This window comes from Cupressus sempervirens, chromosome 11 (assembly GCF_028749045.1).
Source record: "Cupressus sempervirens isolate cs-2001-9-10 chromosome 11, ASM2874904v1, whole genome shotgun sequence".
NCBI classification, from domain to species: Eukaryota; Viridiplantae; Streptophyta; class Pinopsida; order Cupressales; family Cupressaceae; genus Cupressus; species Cupressus sempervirens.
The window spans coordinates 23,570,612-23,596,733 of record NC_143128.1 but is presented as its reverse complement, the minus strand read 5'-3'; the positions used below and the strand labels follow the sequence as shown (position 1 = coordinate 23,596,733).

General features: G+C 38.4%; 1 pseudogene; it reads right to left on the bottom strand.

Annotated features, from left to right (window-relative positions):
* Nucleotides 1–23,886: 23,886 nt before the first annotated feature.
* LOC149528043 (inactive beta-amylase 9 pseudogene) lies at nucleotides 23,887–25,438 on the bottom strand (annotated as a pseudogene).
* Nucleotides 25,439–26,122: the final 684 nt, after the last annotated feature.

Here is a 26,122-nt window from a genome sequence, read left to right as displayed (position 1 = left end):
ACACCTGTTGATGATGCAACTAATAAGAAACTCTCTTGTCTTCAAGATCATTTTTTGTTTCTTCTAAATTAGAATCCATAGAGTTACTGCACATACTCACCATATTGCAACTAATATCATCATGGTTTTTTTCTGCTTCCTCTTCTTCATTTTATGCACTATGGTTTGAAATAAATGACTAAGCAACAACACAATATTATGAAGAATGGGGTGATTGATGAATAATACACCAGGGTACATCATCATTCATATTAACATAACTTCTTTGCAACAGATCTGGGGTATTCTTATCCTTAGAATTCTGAGTCAGATTAGTAATTGGCCTACCATCTTTCCACTAAGTTGTATAGGGATAGTTCTGCATTCTAGGTTGCCTATTGAAGTTGTTGTTATGCATTGGGGCTTTCTCACCAATGTTTGGCTTCTGTGTATTGAAGGTAGTTGGGTTGATCTTCTTCAACAAGTCTAACACCTGAGCTATTGTTGGTTCATTAGTTTTCTTTCCAAAAGGGGTTTTATCAACATCCCTTCTATTGTTAGTCTTGGAATTAAATAATTTTGGATCATCTCTCCTACCAAACTTTCCATATGCTTTTCTATTATTTTCAATATTCACTACGATCTTGTAAGCATCTCTTAAAGTTCTAGGAGCCTTATCCCTCAATTCATAAGCCATCTTGTTGTCAAAATCATTGAAATAAGTTGTAAGATAGACATCCTCATTTAGCCTCATAACCTGGAATAATTTGTACATACCCTTTTGGAATCTTACATTGAAATCAAAAGCTGTGTGCTAGAAAATGTGACCTGTTAAGAGCATGGGTTAACAAACAAACATTAGCTAAAAATCTTGAAAATGCATCAAAGATTCATCAAAATGAAAGGAACAAAACACTAACTAATGCTTGCTTGGATTTTGCAACCCTAAGTAGCTAACAAACCCAATCTTCCCACCACCTCTACAGCTCAACAAAGGCACCCATAAGGGGCCATGTTGGTGTGTTAAAATGGTGGTATGTTTGGTGTGCTCTCCCAAACACAATAATAAATGAATCTCTTGAGTGTGTGAGTGCAAGTGTGAATGTAAATATAAATGAAAATGCACTAAGATCCTAAACTATGTGGGATGAAGAACACTTCAAAAAATGGCTATGGAGAAAGCCATTCTTGAAAGCATTCAAGAATGAAGATGATATGCAATAAAGGAAACTAACTAAGAATGTAAGCTATGGAATGAAAAAGCAAATGCATGAAGAAAACTAAATGAACAATGCAAGATGTAAACTAAATCAGCTACCAAATGATTAATATGATCTTAGAAATCTCTATGCAAATCAAGCTACAGTGCAAAACCCTAAGCATGAAAACTCAAAACTCAAAATGGCATGGTAACAATGCAATAATGGGAGATGTAAATTCTTGAGACAAGCCCTCTATTTATAGGCTTGAGGGAGGGCTTGGTGAGGTGGCATCCAAGTAGATGCCACATAAGGTGACATGCAAGCCATGCAAATGGTCAAGAATTCAAAGTTTTCTCACACATGTGTGAGAAAACTTGAGAAGAAAAGTAGGAGACAGGGGTGTGTAGGCATGCCATCTCACACATGTGTGAACACACTCTTAGGCTAATGAAGGGGATTAGGGAGATGATTAAGAATGATTAAGTGGGATTAGAGAAGAAGTAGATTTATAGGCTAGGCTCTAGATTAGGCTTAAGATTAAATTAAACAAAATTTAATTTAATCATGGGTTTAGAAGAATTAATAGGATGCGAGGATTTAAATAAATAAAATTTATTTAAAAAAAGGGGGAGACATGGAGGATCATGTGTTAAATTAATTTAACACATTAGAGCTAGGAATATTTAAATTAAATTTAAATACTTAGGAGAATGAACTTATTTAATTAATTAATTTAATTAAATAAGTAGAAGAATGCGAGCAATATAATTAATTAATTAATAATTAATTACAATATCACAGGCAATATTAATAAATTAATATAGTCTTTAGGGATGTTTTTAAGCATCTACATTTTGCCCCTCTTTGATGTGATGTTGGAACGACATCATATGAAAGAAAAAAAAATATAGGTTTCCCCAGACAAGGTGGGAGTCCTATGGTGACGACAGAGGAGGAGGGTGCCCCCTCGAAAAAATTGCGCAAAAAATAAATTTTGGGCAATTTTTGCAAAAAGGTCTTAAGAAAGAAGAAAAAAAAGAGAAAATGGGAATAAATGACAACATTTGCATGACTTGCAAGTAAACAGAAGACATATACGGCTCAGGGAAGAGCGGGGCTCAAACGAGGTCCGCAGGGGGCCTATATAAGCCTACGAGGGGCCCAAAGAAGGTCATTGTCACACTGTGAGTAGAGCATCCAAAGAAAACATGGACCCCATTGATCGATTGCAGCTTGGTGAGCATGTGCGAGAGTACCAGCGAGCAGCTGAGATGGGCCCACCAGTAAGTCATCTGATCCTCTTCATATTTTGGTAGGCTAGGCTAGACTAGTGCATTTATTATCTCATAAATGCAGTTTAAAAAAAATGCCCAGGTGGAGACGACAATCTTTGCCCTATCGTCTGTGCAGACAACAAAGCAACAACTTTGGCATTTGCGAAGATGACAGGATACATCCTTTCATCTACGCAGACGCCAAAAGGGGGAAAAATGTTTGTGGAGATAATAGGGTTCAACTTGTTGTTGGCACGTACGACAAAGGGTAGCGAAGAAGACGAAGAATACGTCGTCATCTCTGAAGATGACAGAATGTTGTCGTTTGAGCTAGAACTGGCATCTTCATCGATCGACGACTCTACTGATCGACGTATGCGTAGATCAACATCTGCATAGATCAACATCTTCACTGATCAACATTTGTGCTTATCAACGTCTGCGGCGAAAAGCAGCCACGCCAATTAGGGTAGACTGGGGGAAAGCAACTGAAGATGCCCCACTATAGGGACATCATAGGCTAGCAAAATTGATGCTCTACATGTCTATGTTGCAGGAGAATACGATGGTGTTTAGGTCAAGGGAGCACTATCCTCTGACCATGACGATACAAGAGAGGCTGACAGATGCGGATTGGGGGCACATGCTGCTATGCAAGCTAGAGCACATTCACGAGTGGCCAGATCTGAGGGGCCATTTAGCTCAGCTATCGGCTCTCATAGAGTGATGACACATGCCTATTGGGAGCTTCCATCTACCGACGGGGGAGACTATAGTCACACTCCTAGATGTGTGGCAGATCCTGTGAGTACCGATCAGAGGTGCCTACCCAGAGTATGTATTGGAGGGATCAGATCTGTTCTTGAGGGAGTGCTTTGGCAGATGACGACAACAATCACCCATCCACTGATCGTGGTTGTCATGGAGGGGTGCACTAGAGCAGAGGCTACCGAGGCTGGTAGTATACTTAGCCTCACTGATATGGCAGATGCTGCCAGATCACATAGGACACGGGTGGCCGATCAGGTGGGCGCGAGTGCTGAGCACTCTGCTACAAGAGGAGGGAGTAGTCTATTGCTGGGGATAGACTATCCTAGCCGAGCTATATCACGATCTATACATGTGTGTATATCGGACCTAGCACACGATAGAACCATGATTGACGTTACTGATGGTTTGGTCATGGGAGCATATTGGAGTTACATGGCCAATTAGTCAGCGAGAGACTAGGCAGCTTGGGGAGCCATATGCCTGTAGATATAAGCCTCCTATCTTATATACATTGATAGAGTCTATGGGGTTCTAGCATCGATGCATAGATGAGATCATCATGTTAGAGTGGACTCCCTATGATGAGGTAGAGCAATGGGGGCAGACACTGGCAGCAGGAGGCGAGGATGACACAGAGGATTAGATGTACCTCCCGTACACACAAACAAACTACTAGATCATTGGCCGATCCATGCATGTGATGATGCACTATATGCCCTCTCGAGTTCAATGATAGTTTGATAGGGTACAAGATATAGTGCCAGATAGATTCTTATATCCTGTGGTGTCATGAGAGTATGGACGACTATGGGGATACGGGACCACCGTACGATTGGCCCAAGCTTCTTGGATGGGGATGGCAGCAGTGCCATGGGTGCATGGCCAGGACAAGGGAGACACAGGTATGACATTGGCGTACACATAGTGGTGGGCAGCCCACCAGCGGGTCAGGCTTACAGTGCCAGGGGCACCTCCACCAGCAGAGCAGGCATAGGGGGAGGGAGATGGAGTAGGAGATGGTGGGCAGGTAGCTATGATGCCACCACTAGCACAGGGGGCACATGAGGGACCGCACGGGCACAGAGTCCGAGCAAGGAGAGGGCCAGGGCCAGCACCAGCACAGGGGTCACCATAGAGAGCACCACATGCCCAGGCATAGGCATAGGCACAAGGACAGGCATAGGCACCACCGCAGGCACCTCTATAGGCACCACCATAGGCACCGCCACAGGGACAGGTATAGTGAGAGGACCCAGACATGGTTAGGGTCGAGAGGGATAGCCTGTGGACAGAGGTAGCCTAACTACAGGGGGTAGCACAGGTGCATCAGGCACGAGAAGATAGCTTAGAGCAGGCCATGGGGGCCATACAGGCAGAGCTACAAGTGTAGAGGGTCAGGGGGGACAATGCACAGGAGGCCTTAGCAGCCTTATAGGCACGGGTGGATGCAGGGGAGTTTGCAGGGGTGGGCACCCATACAGGGGCGGGGGATCGAGGAGAGGCAGAGAGGCTCTGAGTGGAGGTAGCCACCTTACAGGTCGAGTGGGCCAACCATCAGGTGCAGCTGGACGGATACTGCAGGCAGCGAGACATAGCCATACAGATGGTACAGCCTTGGGTAGCCATCTTAGTGATGCAGGAGGCTCTCATAGCTAGCCGAGCAGAGACACGGGCCATTCGAGAGGCAACCTATTATAGGTTGCTGTATAGGGAGGCTGTGCCTGCTGAGCGATGACAACCAAATTTTTAGAGGGGAGCCAGCTCATGGATCTCAGGTGGTAGAGCCAGATCAGAGCAGTCCGTAAGATAGTAGAGACCTCCTCGAGGGGGGATACAGGAGGGGCAGGGCCCTCATAGCCAACAACTTGATTGTATATAGTGAGCAATTTTTTAACAGATATATGTAGATGCAATGATTTTTGATGATGCATTTGTACTACATGATTCTACATGATGTGCATACGGACTATATAGACGTTATTTTTTTTGAGATATATACATGACATGAGTTGATGATTCTATGTGTGTATGGATGTATGTGGTGCATATGTATAGATTTATGATGTGGGTACTAACGTTTGTGATGCAGGATGTGATGGTATGTGATATTTCTTATGATGTATGCATATGTAAATGATGCCTAACATGTGTGTGATGCAGATTAGTGGGTGATTATGAGATGTATTCATTGTTTTATTTTTTCATAGATGCACGATATATATGTTAGATGTGATTATGATGTATATGCCCCTAGATGTGATGACTAAATTGAATGTATGCAATTAATGAAATGAACTAATACAATTTAATAAAATGAACCAAAAATGCTTAATGAACACTAAATGAGATGAATCAACTGAACACTAATGAATGAATGCAAAAATGGGAAGTTAATGCAATCTAATGGAAATAAACTAATGAATAAATATTTTTCATAACTATCACTCATAGAAACCCAGTAGCATAGCATAGGAGGGGGGAAATAAATAGAACCTTGTCTCAAGCACGACTCGAATGAAACCCTATACTACATGCATCCTAACTACATGATATCAAGAGATTCTGTTGTGTTCATATGGAGAGCACTTCTCAAGTTGATTTTGCAAAATGAGTTGAAGCATTATATGCTATAGAAGCATAAATGACATGACTCTTTTGCGTGGACTAGACATACAAAACCATAGAGACTTTAGGACAATAGGTGTAGTTTGCATAGTCATGATGGATCAAATGTCATATATGCAATAGAGAGGTCTGGGCACACCCAAAGTCTTTTAGGGATCTTTGTTGGGACGTGTACTAACCTGTTGCCCCCATTATGCAACGCATTAAGATAACCTGAAACTAACACATATGGAATAAAGCTTCAAAAATAGATCATACCACAAAAACATGTGTAGTCAATGAGAGCCATTCTAGTACGACCAAAATATGGAAGATCAAGGTGCGCCATTTAAAGCTTTCACTAACACACAAAAATAAAATCAACCAAAAAGACACCTCATGACCAAGTAGTCATTCAGTCCACAGTTCCTGCCAATAACCTTAAGTCTAGAAGTGAATGTCACAATGTCACCTATAGGAAGGATTCATCCTATGAAAGTGTGTCAAGTTGAAATGTCCAATGATCATAAAATCATGCATTTTTGGCAAGGGCTGTGAAGCGAACAAGTTTCTTGAATCATTAAGTCTCAAATGGTGATTTTGTGTAAGTCCAAGTATGGTCACTATTGTGAAAAAGCTCAGCGTAATGGGAATGACAATCACTCAACCAAAAAATGCCTCGCGGACTAGAGGTCTTTTGAAAGATGGAAGTGAAACGAAGCCTTGCAGACAAGAGGTCTTTTATTGAAAGCATGAAACGTAAAAGGCTAGATAAGACTTTGCACAAGGGAAGTGGAATGGAGTGAAGCGAAACAAGCCTTATAGACAATGGATCAAACCATACTTTTTTTTGTTTTTAGGAACATTTTTCTACTTTTTAGGCTTTTTTCAGGAACATTTTATGAATGTTTTTGGATTTTTTGATTCCTTAATTTTTTTTTTTGATTTTTGCAGGACTATAAGCACTGTACAGGAACTACAAAGGCTCAAGCATAGAACCGCTTGAGATGCTGGATATTTACAGGCTTAGGGAGCAGATCTCCCTCTGGAGTAGCAATCTGATATGCCCTAGAACCATATTTGGTTGTAATGATAAACAGACCTAGCCAATTTTTCTCAAACTTTCTTTTCTTTTCATGGTTCTGGAGGTTTTTTATATTATGCTGCAAAACTAAGTCACCCACTTCAAATTCCCGTGGCTTGACTTTCTTATGATACTAAAGCTGAAGGCAATTTTGATACATGCAGAGGTGGTTTAGGGCATTCAATCGTCTCTCATCAAGGAGTGCCAGCTCTTACAAGTGAGTGACTCTATAGTCTTCTTTTGATATTAGATTCTTGAGAGAGATTATGAGGGAAGGGAGCTCAATTTCGATGGGCAAGACAGCTTCAGAACCATAAACAAGAGAAAATGGGGTGGCTCCTGTGGGGGTGCGGATGGAGGTATGGTAGGCCCAAAGGGCAGGAGCAATTTGGATGTGCCAATCACAGCTAGCTACATCAACAGTTTTCTTTAGGATTTTCAAAATGGTTTTATTGGTAGCTTTAGCTTGGCCATTGCCTTGGGGGTAGTATCGGGTGGAAAAATGCTGGGTGATTTCAAATTTCCTACATAGTGTGGCAACCTCTTGATTTTTGAAGGGGGTTCCATTATCAGTCATGATATCTTGAGGTATATCGAAATGACAAATAATGTAGTTCAGGATGAACTTCGAATCTATTTTCTGGTGATGTAGGTTAATGGAATAGCCTTGACCCACTTTGTGAAGTACTCAGTGGCGGCAATAATGTACTTGTGGCCATTTGAGGAATTTGGGTATACTTGACCAAAAAGATCAAATCTCTAGTGGGAAAAGGGCCATGGAGTGATGGTGGAATGAAGGTCTTGGGCGAGAGCATGTATCAAATCGCCGTGCTGTTGACATGGAACAAATCTCTTTACAAAATGATATGCATCCGCTCCTATAGTGGGCCAATAGTAACCTATCCTAAGAATATTTTTTGCTAACATAAGGCTGCTAGAGTGGGCACCACAAATCCCTTGGTGAACCTCTTCTAACGCCGTTCGAGCTTTATCTGAACTGAGACATCAGAGGAGGGTTCCATCAAAGTGTTTTCGAAAAAGTGTATCACCTAGGATGGTATAGCGGACGGTTCAGCGAACAAAGGTTTTACTTTGGTTTGGGGTGAGGGCTATGGGAATGGTTTTGTGATGTAAATAGACAAAGATGTCAGCGTACCATGGAGACTCAGGACCAAAAATCTCACACACCAACTCTGAATTAGTTTGTTCATAAGCAGGAGTAAAAATATTCTCAACAAGAAACTCACATTTAGGACTATATTCTAGCATGGAAATCATAGAGACAATAGTAGCCATGGCATCTGCTGCTTTATTATTAGCCATTGGAATCTACTAAAAAACAATCTCTATAAAATTTTGGTTAAGCTCCTCAACTATTCTATGATAGGGCAACAATTTCTCATCCTTGGTGTGGTATTCATCTGTGACTTGTTTAATGACTAATTGTGAGTCTCCAAAGACAAGAAGGTTTTTGATATTTCATCTGATAGCTTGATGTAGTCCTGTGACTAGACCTTCATACTTAGTTATATTGTTTGTGCAAGGGAATAAGATTTTATAAGACTTTGGAATGAGATCCCCTTGTGGTGTTACAAAAAAAATTCCTACCCCCGATCCCTTTTGTGTAAAGGATCCATCAAAAAATAATTTCCATGGTGTAGTAGGGGCTAGGGTCATAATTGTGTCATCTGGAAAGTTGGCTATGATGGGATGGTCTCCTTGAAGAAGAGCTTCAACAAGCTGATCTGCAATTACTTGTCCTTTAATGGCCTTATGATCCTTATAAATAATGTCGAACTCACTTAAAATTAAGACACATTTTGCTGCTCAGCCAGTGAGGGCGGCTTTTGATAACAAATACTTGAGTGGATCTATCTTGGCAATGAGATATGTAGTATGATTAAGCATATAATGACGTAGTTTTTGTGTACAAAAGACTACAACCAAACATGCTCTCTCAATAGCAGTGTAGTTTAACTCATAGCCAACTAGTGTTCGACTGAGGTAATATATGGCTTGCTCATTCCCATTATCATCTAATTGTGCCAAAAGTGCTCCTAAGGCAACTGAAGTAGCTAAAATGTATAGAATCAATGGTCGTCCTGCAACTGGAGGTACTAAAACTAGAGGATTAGCCAAATATGTCTTAATTTGTTCAAATGCTTTTTGGCATAGACAATCCCATTCAAACTTGTTTCCCTTGCAAAGAAAATGCTGAAGTGGATGGACTTTATCTGCTAGTTGTGACACAAATCTCCTAATAGATTATAATTTTCCTTGAAAACTGCAGAGTTGTTTCAATGTGGTAGGTGGAGGCATATCCATAATGGCCTTCACTTTTGCTGGATCTACCTCAATACCTCTTCTTGACACAATGTAGCCTAATAATTTTCCTGATTTGACTCCAAATACACACTTCTTAGGATTAAGGCACACTTTTTATTTCTCCAACCTATCAAAAATAGTGGTAAGGACATCAATGTGGGATTCTCTTGTCTTGGATTTTCCTAGAATATCATCAACATAGTCCTCCATTATGACATGTAGAAGATCATGGAATATAGTAGTCATTGCATGTTGATAAGTGGCACCGGCATTTTTCAAGCCAAAAGGCATGACTTGATAACAAAAGGTTCCCCAAGGGGTGGTAAATGCCATTTTATCTTGATCCTCTTTTGCAATTCTGATTTGGTTATAATCGAAAAATCCATCCATCAAAGACAACATCTCATGTCCAGCAGTCAAATCCATTATGATGTTTATGTTAGGAAGTGGAAAATCATCCTTAGGACATGCGAGATTTAAATCTCAAAAATCTAAACAAACACGGATGCCCCCAGATGCTTTCCCTACAGGAACAATTTTGGAGATCCACTCATGATAGTCAATAGGATGGATGAAATTTGCCTCTAACATTTTCTGCAATTTTGCTTTGACTAGGAGTGCTACCTTAGGGAAAATTTTGCTTCACTGGTTTAATCTTGGGATCAACTGTCAAGTGATGCACAACCAAATTTGTGTCTAGGCTAGGCATGTCTTTGTACGTCCATGCGAAATTGATTTTTCCCTTTTTTAAGAATTTAGTCATGGCTTTTTGTTCCTCAAGACTTAAGGTAGCAGCAATGTAGGTGATTCTTGGATTATCCTCTATTCCCAAATTGACTGGAATTGTGTCCTCATTCAAAATAGGTGACTTTTCTGGTGGCAAGGATCTAAATGGCAAGTCAAGCTCTCCCTCTTCTGGTGCCTCTAAGAGGTTTTCACCAGAAGATGCATCCTTTATTTTATCTTTTTCTTCATCCAAAAGTGCCCAAGAAGAGTTTTCACTAGAGGATGTTTCTTTTATTTTTCCATTTTTATTTTCTTTTTCACTTTTGTGACTAAGAGAGTTGACTTGGCTACCAAAGTAGGCTTCCTCATTGTATTGAATCTCATGTTCATAATCTCGCAAACTCTTAAGGCCAAAAAGTGCCATCACTGCTTCATCAGTCTTACAAATGTCAAGAGCTGGTGGTGTATTTTGAAGGTCCCAGTCTATCATGTCGGGATTGGTGAGAGGTAGGTTAATGGATGAAAGGTCATCTATTGTAATGGCATGGACATAGTTATCTAGGTCATCTTCAATGTATTGGAAAGGTACTTCGAAGAATTTCTCCTCTTCAGCCTCAGAATCAGGTTCAACTATACAATAGTTGTCAGCAAAGGATACCTTAGGTTTAATGGAGCCCAATCCACATCCTTTAGGATAACTATTAGCTTCTAAGGGTTGTCTAATTCCATCTTCTTTTGGTCCAAGGCCGGTACCATGATATCTCATGTTTTCAATAATGGGAGGTGCCTTAACATATTTATCCTTAGGAAACTCAATAGGTTCACCTTTTCCATCATAATATAGCCAATCTAGAATATTATCTTCCATGTGTTCATCACTAAGTGAACCTCAACGCTCAAAGGTTGTCTTGTTAACTTTCATGGTTTCCTTATTAGTAGAAGGTGATAGTTGAGAAGGTTTTCCAAAGGAACGAGGGGAAAGTGGTAGTTGTCAAACACACATGGCATTTTCAAACTTATACTCTCCCATTCCTAAATCAGCAAAAGTAACCTTCTTCCCTGTGGTGTTAATCTTAATCTTAGTATCTTCAACCTTCTCTTTTCCCTTGTGGGAACTTACATCCTCATTAGCTAATTCTAGTACTGTTGTGGAAGATGGTTTTGTTATGGTGAGAGATTTAGGTACAACTTTGGAAAACTCACTTATTGGACAAAAATTCATTGGTGCACCTTCCAATCTTTTACAAAATTCAAAAGGAGTGGGATCCCCTAGGATTGTGATCTCTCTTCCTTGGTGGGGGAATTTCAAGCATTGATGATAGGTAGATGGGACCGCCTTTAGTGTATGTATCCACTTTTTACCAAGCAAGATGTTATATGGAAAATCCAAGTCTAAGACATGGTATTCAATATTTATGATGGCTGGTCCAATTTTTAGAGGCAACATAATGACTCCTTTTGATTCTCTTTCCCTTTGATCATATGCTTTTATTGTGATCCTTTTATTAACATCTAGGAGATCCTTTGGTAGTCCCAAGAAATGAATCATTTTTAATGTACAAAGGTTCAAACCGGATCCATTATCTATAAGGACTCTTTTAATCTTATGTCACTGTATAAGGACTTCAATGTGGAGCGAAAAATTATGGTGGGGATTAGGGCCTTGGAAATCTTTATTTGTGAAGACAAGGTGTTGTTGGGCAGAAAGGTTTCCGATCATAGCAGTGAATTTTAAGCATTAATGTTTTCAGGAACACGAGATTCTAAAAGAGCCTTCTCTAACATCTCTTTATGGATGGGTGATGTGGTTAGAAGTTCAAGAATAGATATTTGTGCAGGAGTCTTACCTAACTAGGGCAACACATCATAGTGAGAAGTGGGCCTATGTGAGGTGGATGGTGCAGTAGGCACATGTGGCATTGGTGGATTAGTGTTATTGGGAGTGGTAGCTTACAAAGTGAGTCTTCCGCGTCGAGTAGTGGCATCACAATCAGCCATTTATAAGACAAGGGTATTCACACGAGCATCTACCTCTTCAATGTGGCCACATAAGGAGTCAAACCTTGATATGTGGTTAGTAGAATAATCATAAGGCAATGCATTTGATGTGGATGCTTGATTCGCATTGTTGGTATTGTTATTATCATTGTTGTGATCGAGAAATGGTTTTTGAAATATCTTCAATTTAGCATTTTTAGAGGTTGGACCTCCTTCTACTTAAATTTCCCCATCATCAACAAGATTTTGGATAAAAACTTTGAGTTGGATACATTTGTTGGTGTCATGTCCTTTGATATGGTGGTATTTACAATATTCGTTTTCCCTATACCACTTTGACTTTGGTTGATTTTCATCAAAAGGACGTGTGTTAGGAAATACCATCAAGTTGTGATCCACTAATTTTTGAAAGATGGTCTCCAAAGGTTCACGAAAGTTAGTGAACTTTCTATTTCGATCATAGTCATGATTGTAGTTTTTGTTGTGTGGAAAGAATTGTGTTTGATTACGAGATTGTTGATTGCCTTGATTGTCATGATTTCAATTATTGTTGTTTCGATTACGATAATTGTTGTTGTTCCCTCCTTGAAGATTTTTGACATCAGTAACACCATCATGTGTAACACCCTTATTCTTGGACCAGAATTTGGGTTTGCTATTGTTGTTTGACTCATTGTTGGAGGATGATTAATTATAATGTTTGATGGTACCTTTTTCCAAAAGTCCATTTTCAATATTCTTTCCCTTTTTGACTAAAGTGGAAAAGTCTTCGGGGCTAGCCATTTTCATGTGGAAGGACATTTCGGGTATCAAGTTCTTGATAAATATATCCACAAGATGGGAATCTTCAATTTTATATGGCATACGATTAGCAAGATGTCTCCACCTTTGTAGGAAGTTGGCAAAAGTTTCTCCATTTCGTTGTTTTGTGTTGCATAGGCCACTCAATGAGGCATGATGTTCAATGTTGTAAGAGTATTGTGCTATAAACTTGCTTGTCAAATCATTGAAAGAAGTAAAGGAGCCCTTAGGTAAATTCATTAACCACTCAAGTGCGGGGCCTCCAAGACTTCATGCAAAGAGCCTCTTAAGATAGTCATCACTGTAGGCTACTTCTTGGCACAAAGTGGAAAATTCCTTGAGATGGGTGATGGGGCATGTCTCTCCCGTATACTTGTCAAATTTAGTTATTTCAAAACCGGTTGGAAATGGCACCATATTAATGGATTTATCAAATGAAAAAGGACAAATTTCCTCAAAAGAGACATCCTTCACCCCTTTGTTGTTCATGTTAAGGACCAAATTTTGCAATTCTTGGAATTGTTGAGCCAAATCTTGACTAGGTTGTACTTGTGATTGTTGAGAGTTTACAAATCCACCTCCTAAATCATAGGGAGTCCCAAATGTAGTGTGAGGTGGTGGAGGTACTCCACTTTGACCAATGTATTGATATGCAGTTGTTGGAATTGGCACATATGTCTTTACCATAGTGGTTGGCACTTGTAAATAAGAAGAGTGCATTGGTTGTGTCAAAATTGCCATTGGTTGAGTAGGAACTTGTCCAATGCCTAAGCATCCCACAGTTGAAGTTGTCAAGGTAGATTGTGGAATACTAGCATGTGTTGTAACATTAGGCATGGCACTAATGATTTGTTGAATATGTTCTGCACTCAATTGAAATGTGGTTTGTGTTGAAGTGCTAGATGTAGGCATAACACTAGTTATTACCATGGTTTATTTCCCTTTGCTAGAAGTCGGAGCTGCATTTGAAGTGGGCAACACGGGTGCAACACCTTTTGTAATTTGTCGAAACAAAGTGTTCTCATCAAAGCTTGGGGGAACATTAACACCATCCTTGACCAAATTTAGGAATATCTCAGTTTTGTTTTCCCTAATAGATTTCTCCATCATTTCCACATTGTAGGGGTCTACAAGGAATGTCCTAACATCACCAGGTATATCGTTAAGGTCAATAGGATTTTCATCTTGGTATACTGCTTCGTCATTATCCCCCAAAGTTGTGTTATGGAAGAGATCTTCTGGTTCTTGAGTGGATGTTGAGTTAGGCATACCAAGGTTCTAACTAGAGGGAATTGTGTTCCCTAATGAAGTTGTGAGTGGAGGAAAAGGATTCTCCATCTCTGATTGCCTCAATGATTCCCACAAATGTGAAATGGGATTAAATGTGAACCTTCCTGATCGTGTGTGTACCATACAAGAGTGACCAAACCAATGGGTGGAAGATTGTGGAAGAAAAATAAAATGAGGATGAGAGATATTAACCTTATGTGATTAAAGGGTCAACTACCCAAGTTTGAACAAAAGACCTTGGTTTAGCAAACAAAGTTTGATTAGACGATAGTAGTATCTTTCTCCTACCAAAGATAGCCAAGTGATCTTGTAGGTAAGACAGGACACCAAGTTGATTGCCTACTATTTGGAGATAGACTTGTGATCCCAAATAAGTAGGTGTGATTAGGATAAATTTTTGCTTATAGATGAAAGGTCTAGTGTTGTAATGTCAAAAGATGTTTTAAGGTTCTAGCTCTCTAGAAGAAAATTTGAAAATGGAAGACTAGGAGTTTGGAAAGATGGAGGTAGATATGAAAAGATGAGAGTGTTGTGGCCACTAATATAGTTAACTCAATCCTCATTCACTGGAAATAAAAACCTTGTGTTTACTCCTGGGAAAGCATACCATTTTTGAAGTTTTCCATTGTATTCAATTCTATCATAACGGTCTTGTGTAGCTTCTTCTTTTTGAATGTCTTTGATAGTGTATCGGAATTGTTTGTCACTGTATGCTAGGTTCTTCCTTTCCTTGTAGATAGGTGGTTTGGACAACTTCACTTTCTTGTGTTTGACTTGGTTGACTTTGTCGGTCATGGCAGGAATAAAACAAGACCCAAATTTCAAGTGACTAGACTCAACCAATTTCAAAATACAAACTACCAAAAGTAATCATGAGTCAAGAAGACCTCACTTAACCTATCTCACTCAATGAAGGGTTACCTCACAATTTCACTCATTTTTAGAACTTGTTTGATGTTTTGGCTTTGGTTTTGAATGTTTGAACAAGCACGCTGAACACGCCAACAACCCTAATAAGGCTATCTCTAGGATGAACAAGGCTTATCTAAAGGGCCTCCTCGATATACACAAGGTACATGAGGCCCAACTCTGTAGATGAAAAGAAACACTGCCACACACATGGGGGGAGATGGTAACCCAAATCTCCTCCTTCACTTCCCAAAGGTATAAAGTTCTTTGGGGCTTAGCCAAGAGTGACAATATTCCACTTCCAAGAGAGGTGTCTTTGGATTCACCTCCCAATTTTTATACTCCACCAGAACACTGGAGTTGAGGTCATCCCAGGGGGTGATAAAATCCCTAAGCAGACCTCCTAAAAAATATAAAAAATAAAACCACTTATTTCTTGTGCACCCAAGATCGCCCAAAGGCACGAGGGAAGAGAATACGTAAGTGGTCTTGGGGTTTAAAAGACACTTGTTCTTTCCCAATGAAGCTTTAAGTTTTCTTTCTACTTGAAGACACTTGTGATTAAAACATGCAAGGTTCTTTCCAACTGGAAATAGTGCCAACGTAAACGAAAACGCGAGTTTGTCAATAAGAAAGTAAAGTGAGTGCGTGAAAGTAAAATGCTGAAAATAAAAATGCAAGAAATAAAGTCAATTTACCTTAGGGCATTCAAGAGTGTATGACTTCATTTTAAGCACCAAACCCAAATGTGACCTAGCTTAGGCATACATATCCATTTTAAGCACCAATTCCAAATATTGTCTAGCCTAGGCATATATGTCCATTATTCTTTAAAGCATTCAAGATGGTATAAATTCTTTTTAAGCACCAAATCCAAATGTGTCTTCTACCCTACACATTCATGTCCATTTTAAGCACCAAGTCCAAATGTTAGCTAACCTAAACATTCATGCATTCAAATGAAAGTGTTTAAATCCATACAAGTTTATTAGCCCTTAAGGTTTAAGTGATAAAAATCACTACAAATCTCCTTTAGTGATGAAAATCATTATTGGTTTTATTTTTTAGGTTTTTAAGGTTACTTCTCTGCATGAAAATCATTAGTTAAAACCTGTAAGTCAATCAGTTAACGAAAATTATTGTTAAAAATTGAACAATTTTGGTAAAATGCGGAGATGCCAAAATACAGGCGCGGACGCTAAAACGCGCAGACAACAAAACACGCAGACACCAAACTACGCAGACACTAAAACTCAAAGACGATAGAAGACCCTTAGAAGTAGAGTAGATAATTTCAGACGCAGATGACAAATTAAAGTGGAGATGCCAAAACACAGAGACGACAAACTAACTTTGCAGATGACAGAACTAACCTTGAAGATGATAGAACTATTCTTGTAGATGACAGAACTATTCTTGCAGATGACATAACTAAAGTCACAAAGGACAAAGTAAAATTTGTAGACGACAGAGGACTTTTCGGAGGCGACAGACAAAAAATGTAGATGATAAAATGGCTTAAGGGGAAATGCAAGTATTATTTTGAACTATCGCAAAGATGCTAAAAAGCGCAGACACTGGTCTACGGAGATGTTGGTATGCACAGACATTGGTCTGCGAAGATGCTGGTATGCGCAGATGACAAGCGCAGACGACGCTGCGGCTAGCGAAGATGACAATGCGATGTTTTATGACTAAAATGAGGTTGTTTGCAAATTTTTGAAATGAAACTAGGGACATGGGTCCCACCGGGCATGCCAAAATGTGTGCTAGACAATGTGACCTATTAAGAGAATGGGTTAACAAACAAACATTAGCTAAAAATCTTTAAAATGCATCAAAGATTCATCAAAATGAAATGAACAAAACACTAACTAATGCTTGCTTGGGTTTTGCAACCCTAAGAAACTAACAAACCCAATCTTCCAGCCACCTCTACAACTCAACAAGGGCACTCATAAGAGGCCTTGTTGGTGTGTTAAGATGGTGGTATGTTTGGTGTGCTCTCCCAAACACAACAATTATGAATCTCTTGAGTGTGTGAGTGCAAGTGTGAATGTAAATATGAATGAAAATGCACTAAGATTCTAAGCTATGTGGGATGAAGAACACTTCAAGAAATGGCTATGGAGAAAGCCATTCTTGAAAGCATTCAAGAATGAAGATGATATGCAATAAAGGAAACTAACTAAGAATGCAAGCTATGGAATGGAAATGCAAATGCATGAGGAAAACTAAATGAACAATGCAAGATGTAAACTAAATCAGCTACCAAATGATTAGTATGATTTTAGAAATCTTTATGCAAATCAAGCTACAATGCAAAACCCTAAGCATGAAAACTCAAAACTCAAAATGGCATGATAGCAATGCAATAATGGGAGATGTAAATGCTTGAGACAAACCCTCTATTTATAGGCTTGAGGGAGGGCTTTGTGAGGTGGCATCCAAGTAGATGCCACATAAGGTGACATGCAAGCCATGCAAATGGTCAATAATTCAAAGTTTGCTCACACATGTGTGAGAAAACTTGAGAAGAAGAGTGAGAGACAAGAGTGTGTAGGCATGTCATCTCACACATGTGTGAGCACACTCTTAGGCTAATGAAGGGGATTAGGGAGATGATTAGGAATGATTAAGTGGGATTAGAGAAGAAGTAGGTTTATAGGCTAGGCTCTAGGTTAGGCTTAAGATTAAATTAAACAAAATTTAATTTAATCATGGTTTTAGAAGAATTAATAGGATGTGAGGATTTAAATAAATAAAATTTATTTTAAAAAAGGGGGAGACATGGAGGATCACGTGTTAAATTAATTTAACACATTAGAGCTAGGAATATTTAAATTAAATTTAAATACTTAGGAGAATGAACTTATTTAATTAATTAATTAATTAATTTAATTAAATAAGTAGAAGAATGTGAGAAATATAATTAATTAATAATTAATTACAATGTCATGGACAATATTAATAAATTAATATAGTCTTTAGGGACATTTGTAAGCATCTACAAAAGCAGATTCATTAGGGTTTTTCTTGATGTTGTTGAAATCATTAAGCATAAACCCAACACTAGTGTCATCTCCATATTGTTCCTTAAATAAACTTTCCAAATCACTCCATGAATAAATGTTGTCATCAGGTAACCTCTTGAACCAATCCCTTGCATCTTTAACCAAAGAATAAACAAACAATTTCATAACTACATCCTCATGTTCAACCTCATAGTCATTCAACATATCAATGAAAATCCTTAGATGTTCTTCACCAGTAACAACATTATTCCCAAAGAACTTGACTACTTTGTCTCTTAAGTCAAAAGATATGAAATGTGGGGTACCTGGAATACCTACAATTGACATTTGTCTGTATATCTCCCTATAGATAGGTTTCTTTTGAAAACCAGTAATATTTGAGCTACTTACTACATTGGCTTGATTAAGGACAACCTTCTGAGGTTGTTGGGGCTAAGAGAAAAAGGGACTTGAGTGCTAATAGTGGTTGACAGAGTAGGAGCTATCTGGGGTGCTTCTTGCATTGAAGCCAATGGAATAGAAACTAATATAGGAGTTGAAGTAGGGAGTGATAAATTAGGCCATGAGGCCAAGGCAGAATTGGATTTTATAAACTGTATTTTCCTCCTAGTCTCTGTAGCTTGGGCTTTATTCTCAACCTTCTCAAGCTCTTTTGCAAGATCTTCTTTCTCCTTCCTAGCTTTCTCCAATTCTAGATCCAATTTTGTCATGGGAGAGTTTGTGGAATTGCTTGGTAAAAATTGAGGTTCATTTATTTGAATTTTCATTGCTTTGCCCTTACCCTTATTAGTAGCTTTCACAATAGGTTCTACAAGATTTGCCTGGATAGGCTTATAAGCTTGTACTGAGTAATGACTGGTTCTTGTATTTGGCTTAGAAGTTTCTCTTGTTCTATAACCTTGGATTTTAGAGAATCTAAATCTCCAAACACATCACTATGGAGGAGTGAAGTTTTCTCTATTAGCTTCTTATTTTGTTCCTTCAAAGCAACCATCCTTCTAAGTAAACTATCTCTTTCAACAATGGCATCTAGGGTGACTCACTCCTTATCCTTTTCTAAATGGCTATGTTTAGCTTCTTCTTTAGCAACCCATTTTCTCAAAAATCCTATCTCTGATTGCAACTCTTTGGGATTTATAAAGGTAGCTTCAGAATCAATAAGGTCATCCAAATCTATCAGGTTAGGCTGTGTAGATGAGATAGGTTTGGAAATAAAAGGATTTTCAGATGAGTTCTTGAGGCTTAACCTTTGCTTTATTTCAGTTATCGACTCTGGTCTAGGAGATCTGACCCCTATTGGTGATATGTCCTTATCTTGGTATGTTCTTTCATCTAGTAAACGGGTACTAAAGATCCCTCCTAGGAGTCTTGTGTTTTATGATTTAGAGCTTAGTGAAGACTCTTTTCTTACAATTGGCTGGTATTTAGAATTCACTAATATACTACCTCTTGTTTTCCAGGTAGGGTTTGGTTCTTCTCTTTTCTTATTCAGGTTCTTCCTACCACCTTGAGGTAAATCAGTATACATAGGTATGTCAGGATTGGCTCTTCTGTATGCTCTTGTGTTTTTCCTTCTATCAGCCATATTCACTATACTATTTATAAAGCAAGCACCAGCTTCAAAACCATGACTGAGTCACCACCCTAATATTAGGAAAAAAATAACAACAAAATATCTCCTGGCCTTTTGAGGAAAAGACAAAAGATGCTGTATCATGTACAAATGCACCTCATAACCAATCACAAAATCACAGGACTATGACTCTGGTTCGTGAGATAAGACATGTCAAAGGTTATATACGTCAATATGTGTATGGAAAATGGCTTTCTCTTTCGTAAAATTTGGTAAAATTGGCCAATAAAACAAGTTCACTTTTCCCCAACACAATACTGATTTTTTTTGACAAACACGTATACAACATAACCAAAGACATTGCAGTATTCTTCACTGATTAGTTGGACAACTCCCTAGTAGAGTCACCATTTTTTTGGAGTTTTAAAACTACTGAGCAATAGAATACCTCAATATCGAAAGGACAACACTTATGCAACCTAAGGATTAGCCAATTCCTATTTTAAATTACATATGCAAACCATCTGGATCAGACATTAACAAAACTAGAAATGGTTTGCTTCTCTTCAGGCTCTGCAAAACCAAGGTGGGTATACCTAAGGGATGATTATATTTGACTATTGTTGTATGATAATTATCTTAGTTTCATTCTAATTCTCATCTTCAATCCTCAAACACATAGCTAATTGTGAGGTTTTAAACAAAATACATCCCATATAATAGATCTGGTCATAAATTCTTCTATAGATTTGCAAGTATTCTCTGCAATAGTGCCTAACTAAGGCTAGAATATCTCATGAAAACAAGTATTGACCAAGTTTGAAGATCTTCAGGACATAAAACGGAATTGATTATAACTTTTCATTTGATGGTCATCTATGATCTATTTCTCTTCTATCTAAATTAATTTGACTAGTGCCTAATCCATTAGGGTTCAAAGTCTACTGCAATTCCTTGGATCTAATCTGTTGCCTTACAACAAATATTATCAACAATTCTTACTAGAATTCATCATTCAAAACATCCTTCCCATTACTACAATAACCTTATCAAATTCATCAAAGCTTTTATTTAATTCATTGAACTAACAATAGTGATGAAAAGATATACAACCTAAATGAACTGCATTCAATTGCACAAGCTTTTACTCACACAACATCAAGATAACTAAGTAATCAAAAGGAGACAAAATTCAGAAAGAACTGATATGGGGACAACTCATAACTTGTATTCATTTTCCTTGAAAATTGTATACATACACAATTAACTCAGATTGACCTTAGAATGAAACACACAAATCATTCTATATTCATGTATTCTTAGAAAACTTGCAGAGAAAGTACATCATAAGACTTGCTCAAACTAATTGGACTGGAAATAGACTAAGTATAAGACTAAAACATTCGAAATCAGATCCTCACATTGCCTTGAAAACTCATTTATGTAGGTATGAGTTGCAACAAGCAAAGGGAAAATGTGAGTGACAGGTGTCCTTTACAAAAAGTAATCTCCATACACCTATCAGAAAAGATGAAACTAAAAAATAATAGAAAGACATGTAGATCAAAAATTCTTTTGTGGGACCCTTTGTGTTACATCTCTTTATGCTAATTTGGCTCCAACTTTGATTTTGTTGTATATGCAACTACTAAGCCCACCAATGACAAAATCTATTTTGATGATTGCAAACTGACCTAAACCCGTGGGTTTTGCCATCATTATGTTGTACCATGAGAATCACCTTTACTTCCCACTCTTTGCTGATTATAACAACACCTTAAGATAATGGGATTATCACTTAACATGAAGCACCTAAGCTTGAGGGCAATGTGGCTATCAAATATAACAAAATGAGCATTCTTTGCTCTAGCCAAGTAGGGAACAAAATTGAGGATTATGCTTATGCCAAAAAAGGGGATATAAATAATCATACATATGAAACTCGTGTATGAATTCTTCTTCATCCTCTTCTCCAAAACTCTACACAGGGTCCTACATACTTCTAATGCCCTGGCATTGAAGTATGCTTTCTTGAAAATTTTACTAGAAAATAATGTTATTTCTGGGAGGATTCTAATTTTGTCAAGTTCACTCCTTGTCCTTGTTACTACCTTAGTCGATTGACTATGGCTCTTTACTACAGTCTCAAGGAGATTATACTCCATGAAGACACTCAGGATTACTAGTTTTCCTCTATCAAAATTCCATATGCTACTACAAAGGACAAACAACTTACTCCCTCCAAACCAACTCAGACCAGTTCGCGAGGCATTATCATTCCAAACCCAATTACTCTTATCCAGCAATCCCTGTGCTATCCACAACCTAGGACTTAATGACTTCTTTAAAGCCATCTCTTCTATACCATGCAGGACCAAAATACTACATAAAATACAATAGATTACTTACTTGAAATTTTTTCTCATTTATCTTTGCAAATCTACAATTTATCTTTGAACAAACCACTCAGCACTTGTACCAAAATTAATATAATATCCTTAGTAATTGCTTCTGATTAGAAATGACTTAGAATCTTTACTCGCATGAGGTAGGACTGAGAAAATATTATGTGTTATACTTTGTTGTTTTTTCACACACAAAGCTTTTCACATCTCATTAATACACAGAATGTCACGACCTTCTATATTTAAATCAACACTGTTGATCTTTACGATCAAAAGAAGTGGAAAAGATGACTAATAGTCCACTTGAAGAATTGGCCAATTGACCTAGTTATTTGTATCCACGTGTTCAAAATGTTTTCATGTTGGCACCTCTGTCAGGATCCACTGGTGATTGAAGACATGTGTCGACTTGTCGCTACCTCGCTACACATAAAAAATAAGCATCTCGTCATTGCAAAGTAATGACAGTCGTTGATCTGCTCTTGATCTTGCAGTGAACATAACACCACACCACTTCAAAGAAATATAGTAGGCCCTCCATCGCTATATCATGACACATGTGCTTCAAGCAACTTGTTCTAATGAGACAATGATGACCATTGATTTGAGGCTGATCTGAGGGTTGAGAAGCTTCATGGAGTTTGCTAGAGTATGGTGGGTTCCATAGTCACTATGTTGCTCAAGGCAAATAGACTAGCCTTTTCTCATAGTGATAATGCGACATTCGTTGATCTGAATTGATTGGATGGTCAAAATCTTTTACCTGAATCACAAATGGGAGGTGGGACTGCATTACTAATGAGGCACTGATACTTAAATAGCTAGCATTAAAGTATATTAGGGCCCTGGTTGTGCTGCGATGTTGCTTGCACTCTTCTATGCTTTAAAATTTTTCGGTTGATCGCTACATCGCTAACGGTGAGGAACAAAACTTTCTTGATGGGGACAACATGACTGCCAGTGACTGAGATCTTTCCATTGCATGCCTGTAACCCATGAGATGCCACTTTTCCTTCAACTTGCATTTGACGAAGCATGTGTGTAGGACTCATCTTCCATTTGTGATGCATTTACAAATTTCCTGTTGAGTCGCCAAGTCCTTGACGGGGAAGGTTATAAATTTTTCGACAGTAAGAAGGTCACTTTCGGTACTCATTTATGTTTTGGCACCAAAAAGTACACAGATGTCCCAATAAGATCACATCTATTAATAAGCCTGATAAAGCAAATGAATCACCACTCATAATGCCAACTAGAGCTTTGAATAATCACTAGGGGGTTTAGCAGTCATCGTGATATAGGTTTTCAAGTTGGTTGCTATGTCGTTATAGGCTATAGACTTGATTTTCTTGTCAAAAAGGTAGCGACCTCCAATGATTAAAGTACCTTGAAGGGCCCTTGGTTCATTTTTTGACTCAAGTAACAAAATGTGCTCGTGGTTAAAACAAAATCCGATCACGACAACCTTCCTTGTCACTGCCTTCATCTTTCTAGGGGTTGCTATGTCGCAAGAAATATTTTTACTTGTGCCTTCTTACCATGACAAGGCGATAGCCATAGATTTTTACATGATCAGGTGGTGTTGATTAAAAGGAAAAGTGGGGCAGGGCGTGGGATTTTAAAGAATAATAAAGGAATATTCGAAGATTTTGAAACATTCGTGCCAAAACTTGAATAACCAAAGGAGACATAGGGTTTATCTAGGATTTTCAATATTTTTTTATCTTGAAAATTAGGAACTCGAAAACCCTAATTTTGACCAAGGAACAAATTATAACTTTTTGTACCTGTATTAGAGATAATTCTATCTTTGCAAAAATCAGACCAACAGGTTTTTAAGATGGCCTAGTAGCTAGGACCCCTCTTACATTATTATCTAGCTTTTGTGAGATTAATTACTGTTAGAAGTTTGGCTATGAACATTGTTTAAAACCCTTCTGTAAGCAGCGCTGTCATAGCAGGGGAAGGAATTCTCACCCGCAACTGGAACTCCATATTTATGACTTGCCCTTCAAATTTGAAGAAAAAGTGACTCTGGACTACATCTTGCTTCAATAGGATTTTCAAGATCTGAGACATCCATCTTTGGTAAAATTATTAGGGATGCATTTTTGGCAAACATCTCTACAAAAGCTTCATAACCATCTCGGCCGTCTACATTGTAGAATCCAGAAGTAAGTTCTGCCGCATGAGATTTTGTCTTGTACCACTAGTGAATTGCAGGAAGCTTTCCTGCTATGACTACTTTGTCATCCCCAAAGATACTTGCAGCTAGGGAGAGCATGCGATCTCCATGATTAAGCCGTTGTGAAGTATACCATGAAAGAAAAAAATCTCCATATGAAGAATTCCATGATCCACCATTCTCTGTGGAGAAACCTCCCTCTTGAGGAAATTGGCAATATGAAGGGGCATTATGAGGGCCTCCCAGACCCCATAAAGGCTGACCCATTTCCTCAGAATGCTGCTTCAGGTTGGCTAGCATATGCTTGTCATAGCACTGAAACTCTCCTACTCCAGGAAATTCTTGAGTTCACCATCAGGACCAAGACCAACACATATTTCCACTATAGTATTCCCAATGTACTCTAAAAATGTCACTCTGAAGCTCTTGAGCATGTCGGATACCATCTGAAGTGGTGAACGATCTTCAAATAGTGGAAGATCGTCAATAGAAAGAGATAAACAATCTTTATAGCGATTTCCAGAATGATCTGTGAAGAAGGTGTTTGGGTCACTGTCACCCACTTTAAGGACCCATGATGGAAGAGCTATAGTAGATTTTTGGTTAGTGTATTTACAACCATGAAAACACATTGAAGCTTGAACTTTTAGGCTTGTAACTTGGATCAATTTGACCAAAGTTAAATATGCTATCCAATCATATTTTGTTGGAGCATCTCCCTCCACGACTCCCCACCAGACTTGCATAACCACTCCATCGACAACTAGAGTTTTTAAGGTAAGCAAGCCTGCTTGAATTGCCTTGCAATGATTCAAGGTATTGTGAATCGATACCGTATCTACAGGAAGCATTACATAGAAAGGCAAGTGCTTTTTCACAGGGCTTCCAAATTTTCCAACATCTTGGACAATTTCCACTGCACGTTCTACATGATTGGCCAGTGTGCCAACAATCCCCTGCCTCTGAAGGGGCATCTTCATTAGAAGAGGGGCCCTTAACCGCAGGCCCAAATTATTCACAACAGGCAAAGAGGAAGACACCCACACTGAATCAATCTGCAATCCTACAATTTGTGAAGGAAAATCTAGAGATCGCTCATAAGATGTTGCATAGATGCTCCCCACTCTTGTTACAATCACCATCTTTTACTTTAATTGAAATCACAACACTCCTATAACTGACAAAGACCGTGCCTCTCCAAATCTCAGAGATGCTATAAAAATCCCAAAGTTTTGACCGGATCCCCAAAAAATCCCACAACCTTAACCTAATTTGACACCAAATAGTAGACATGGAAAACGAGGCACCAATTAAAATTTTGTGCTAAGCAGTACTGAAAACAACAAAACTGTATGTGACAGATCACCTCCAATTTTCTCCTATTTTCATAGTAGTTTGCAGGATCAGCAGAAAACAAAAAGGGCTGAAACTAAAGAATATCTGAAGGAATAAGCCAAGTTTGAGCTCGAATTGAAGGGTAAGACATGGTGAAGCCTACCCATGATTCAGAATTCTCACAAAATGGTCTAAATGGGGAAGAATTGCAGGCGTTCCAATCACTACATTCTTCATATTCTAAACATGATTAGAACTATGCTTTTTCGTCTTTTCATGTCTGCACGTTTTAAGTTTCTAATTTTGTCTTTTGCATGTTTAGAATATTCTCTGTGCAATTATTATTTTCTATTTTTTTAAAAATAGATCATTGCTCATCTTCTCTTGTCTTTTCTTGCAAGTTTTTTTTTTTCAGAGACATGCAAGATTCTTTTTCTATTTTTGAGCTCTTGACAGAGGCATCATTTGCTTTTATTATTTCCTTTTGTCAACCTATTCTTGGCATGTAATCAGTCATTGTCAAACAAGTGCAATATTCTCTCATTACAAGCTTTTATTCAAGCTTTTTTTAGAAAAGTTTTTAAACTTTTTTTAGTATCCTCTTATCTGCCAGATCTGAACTCTAT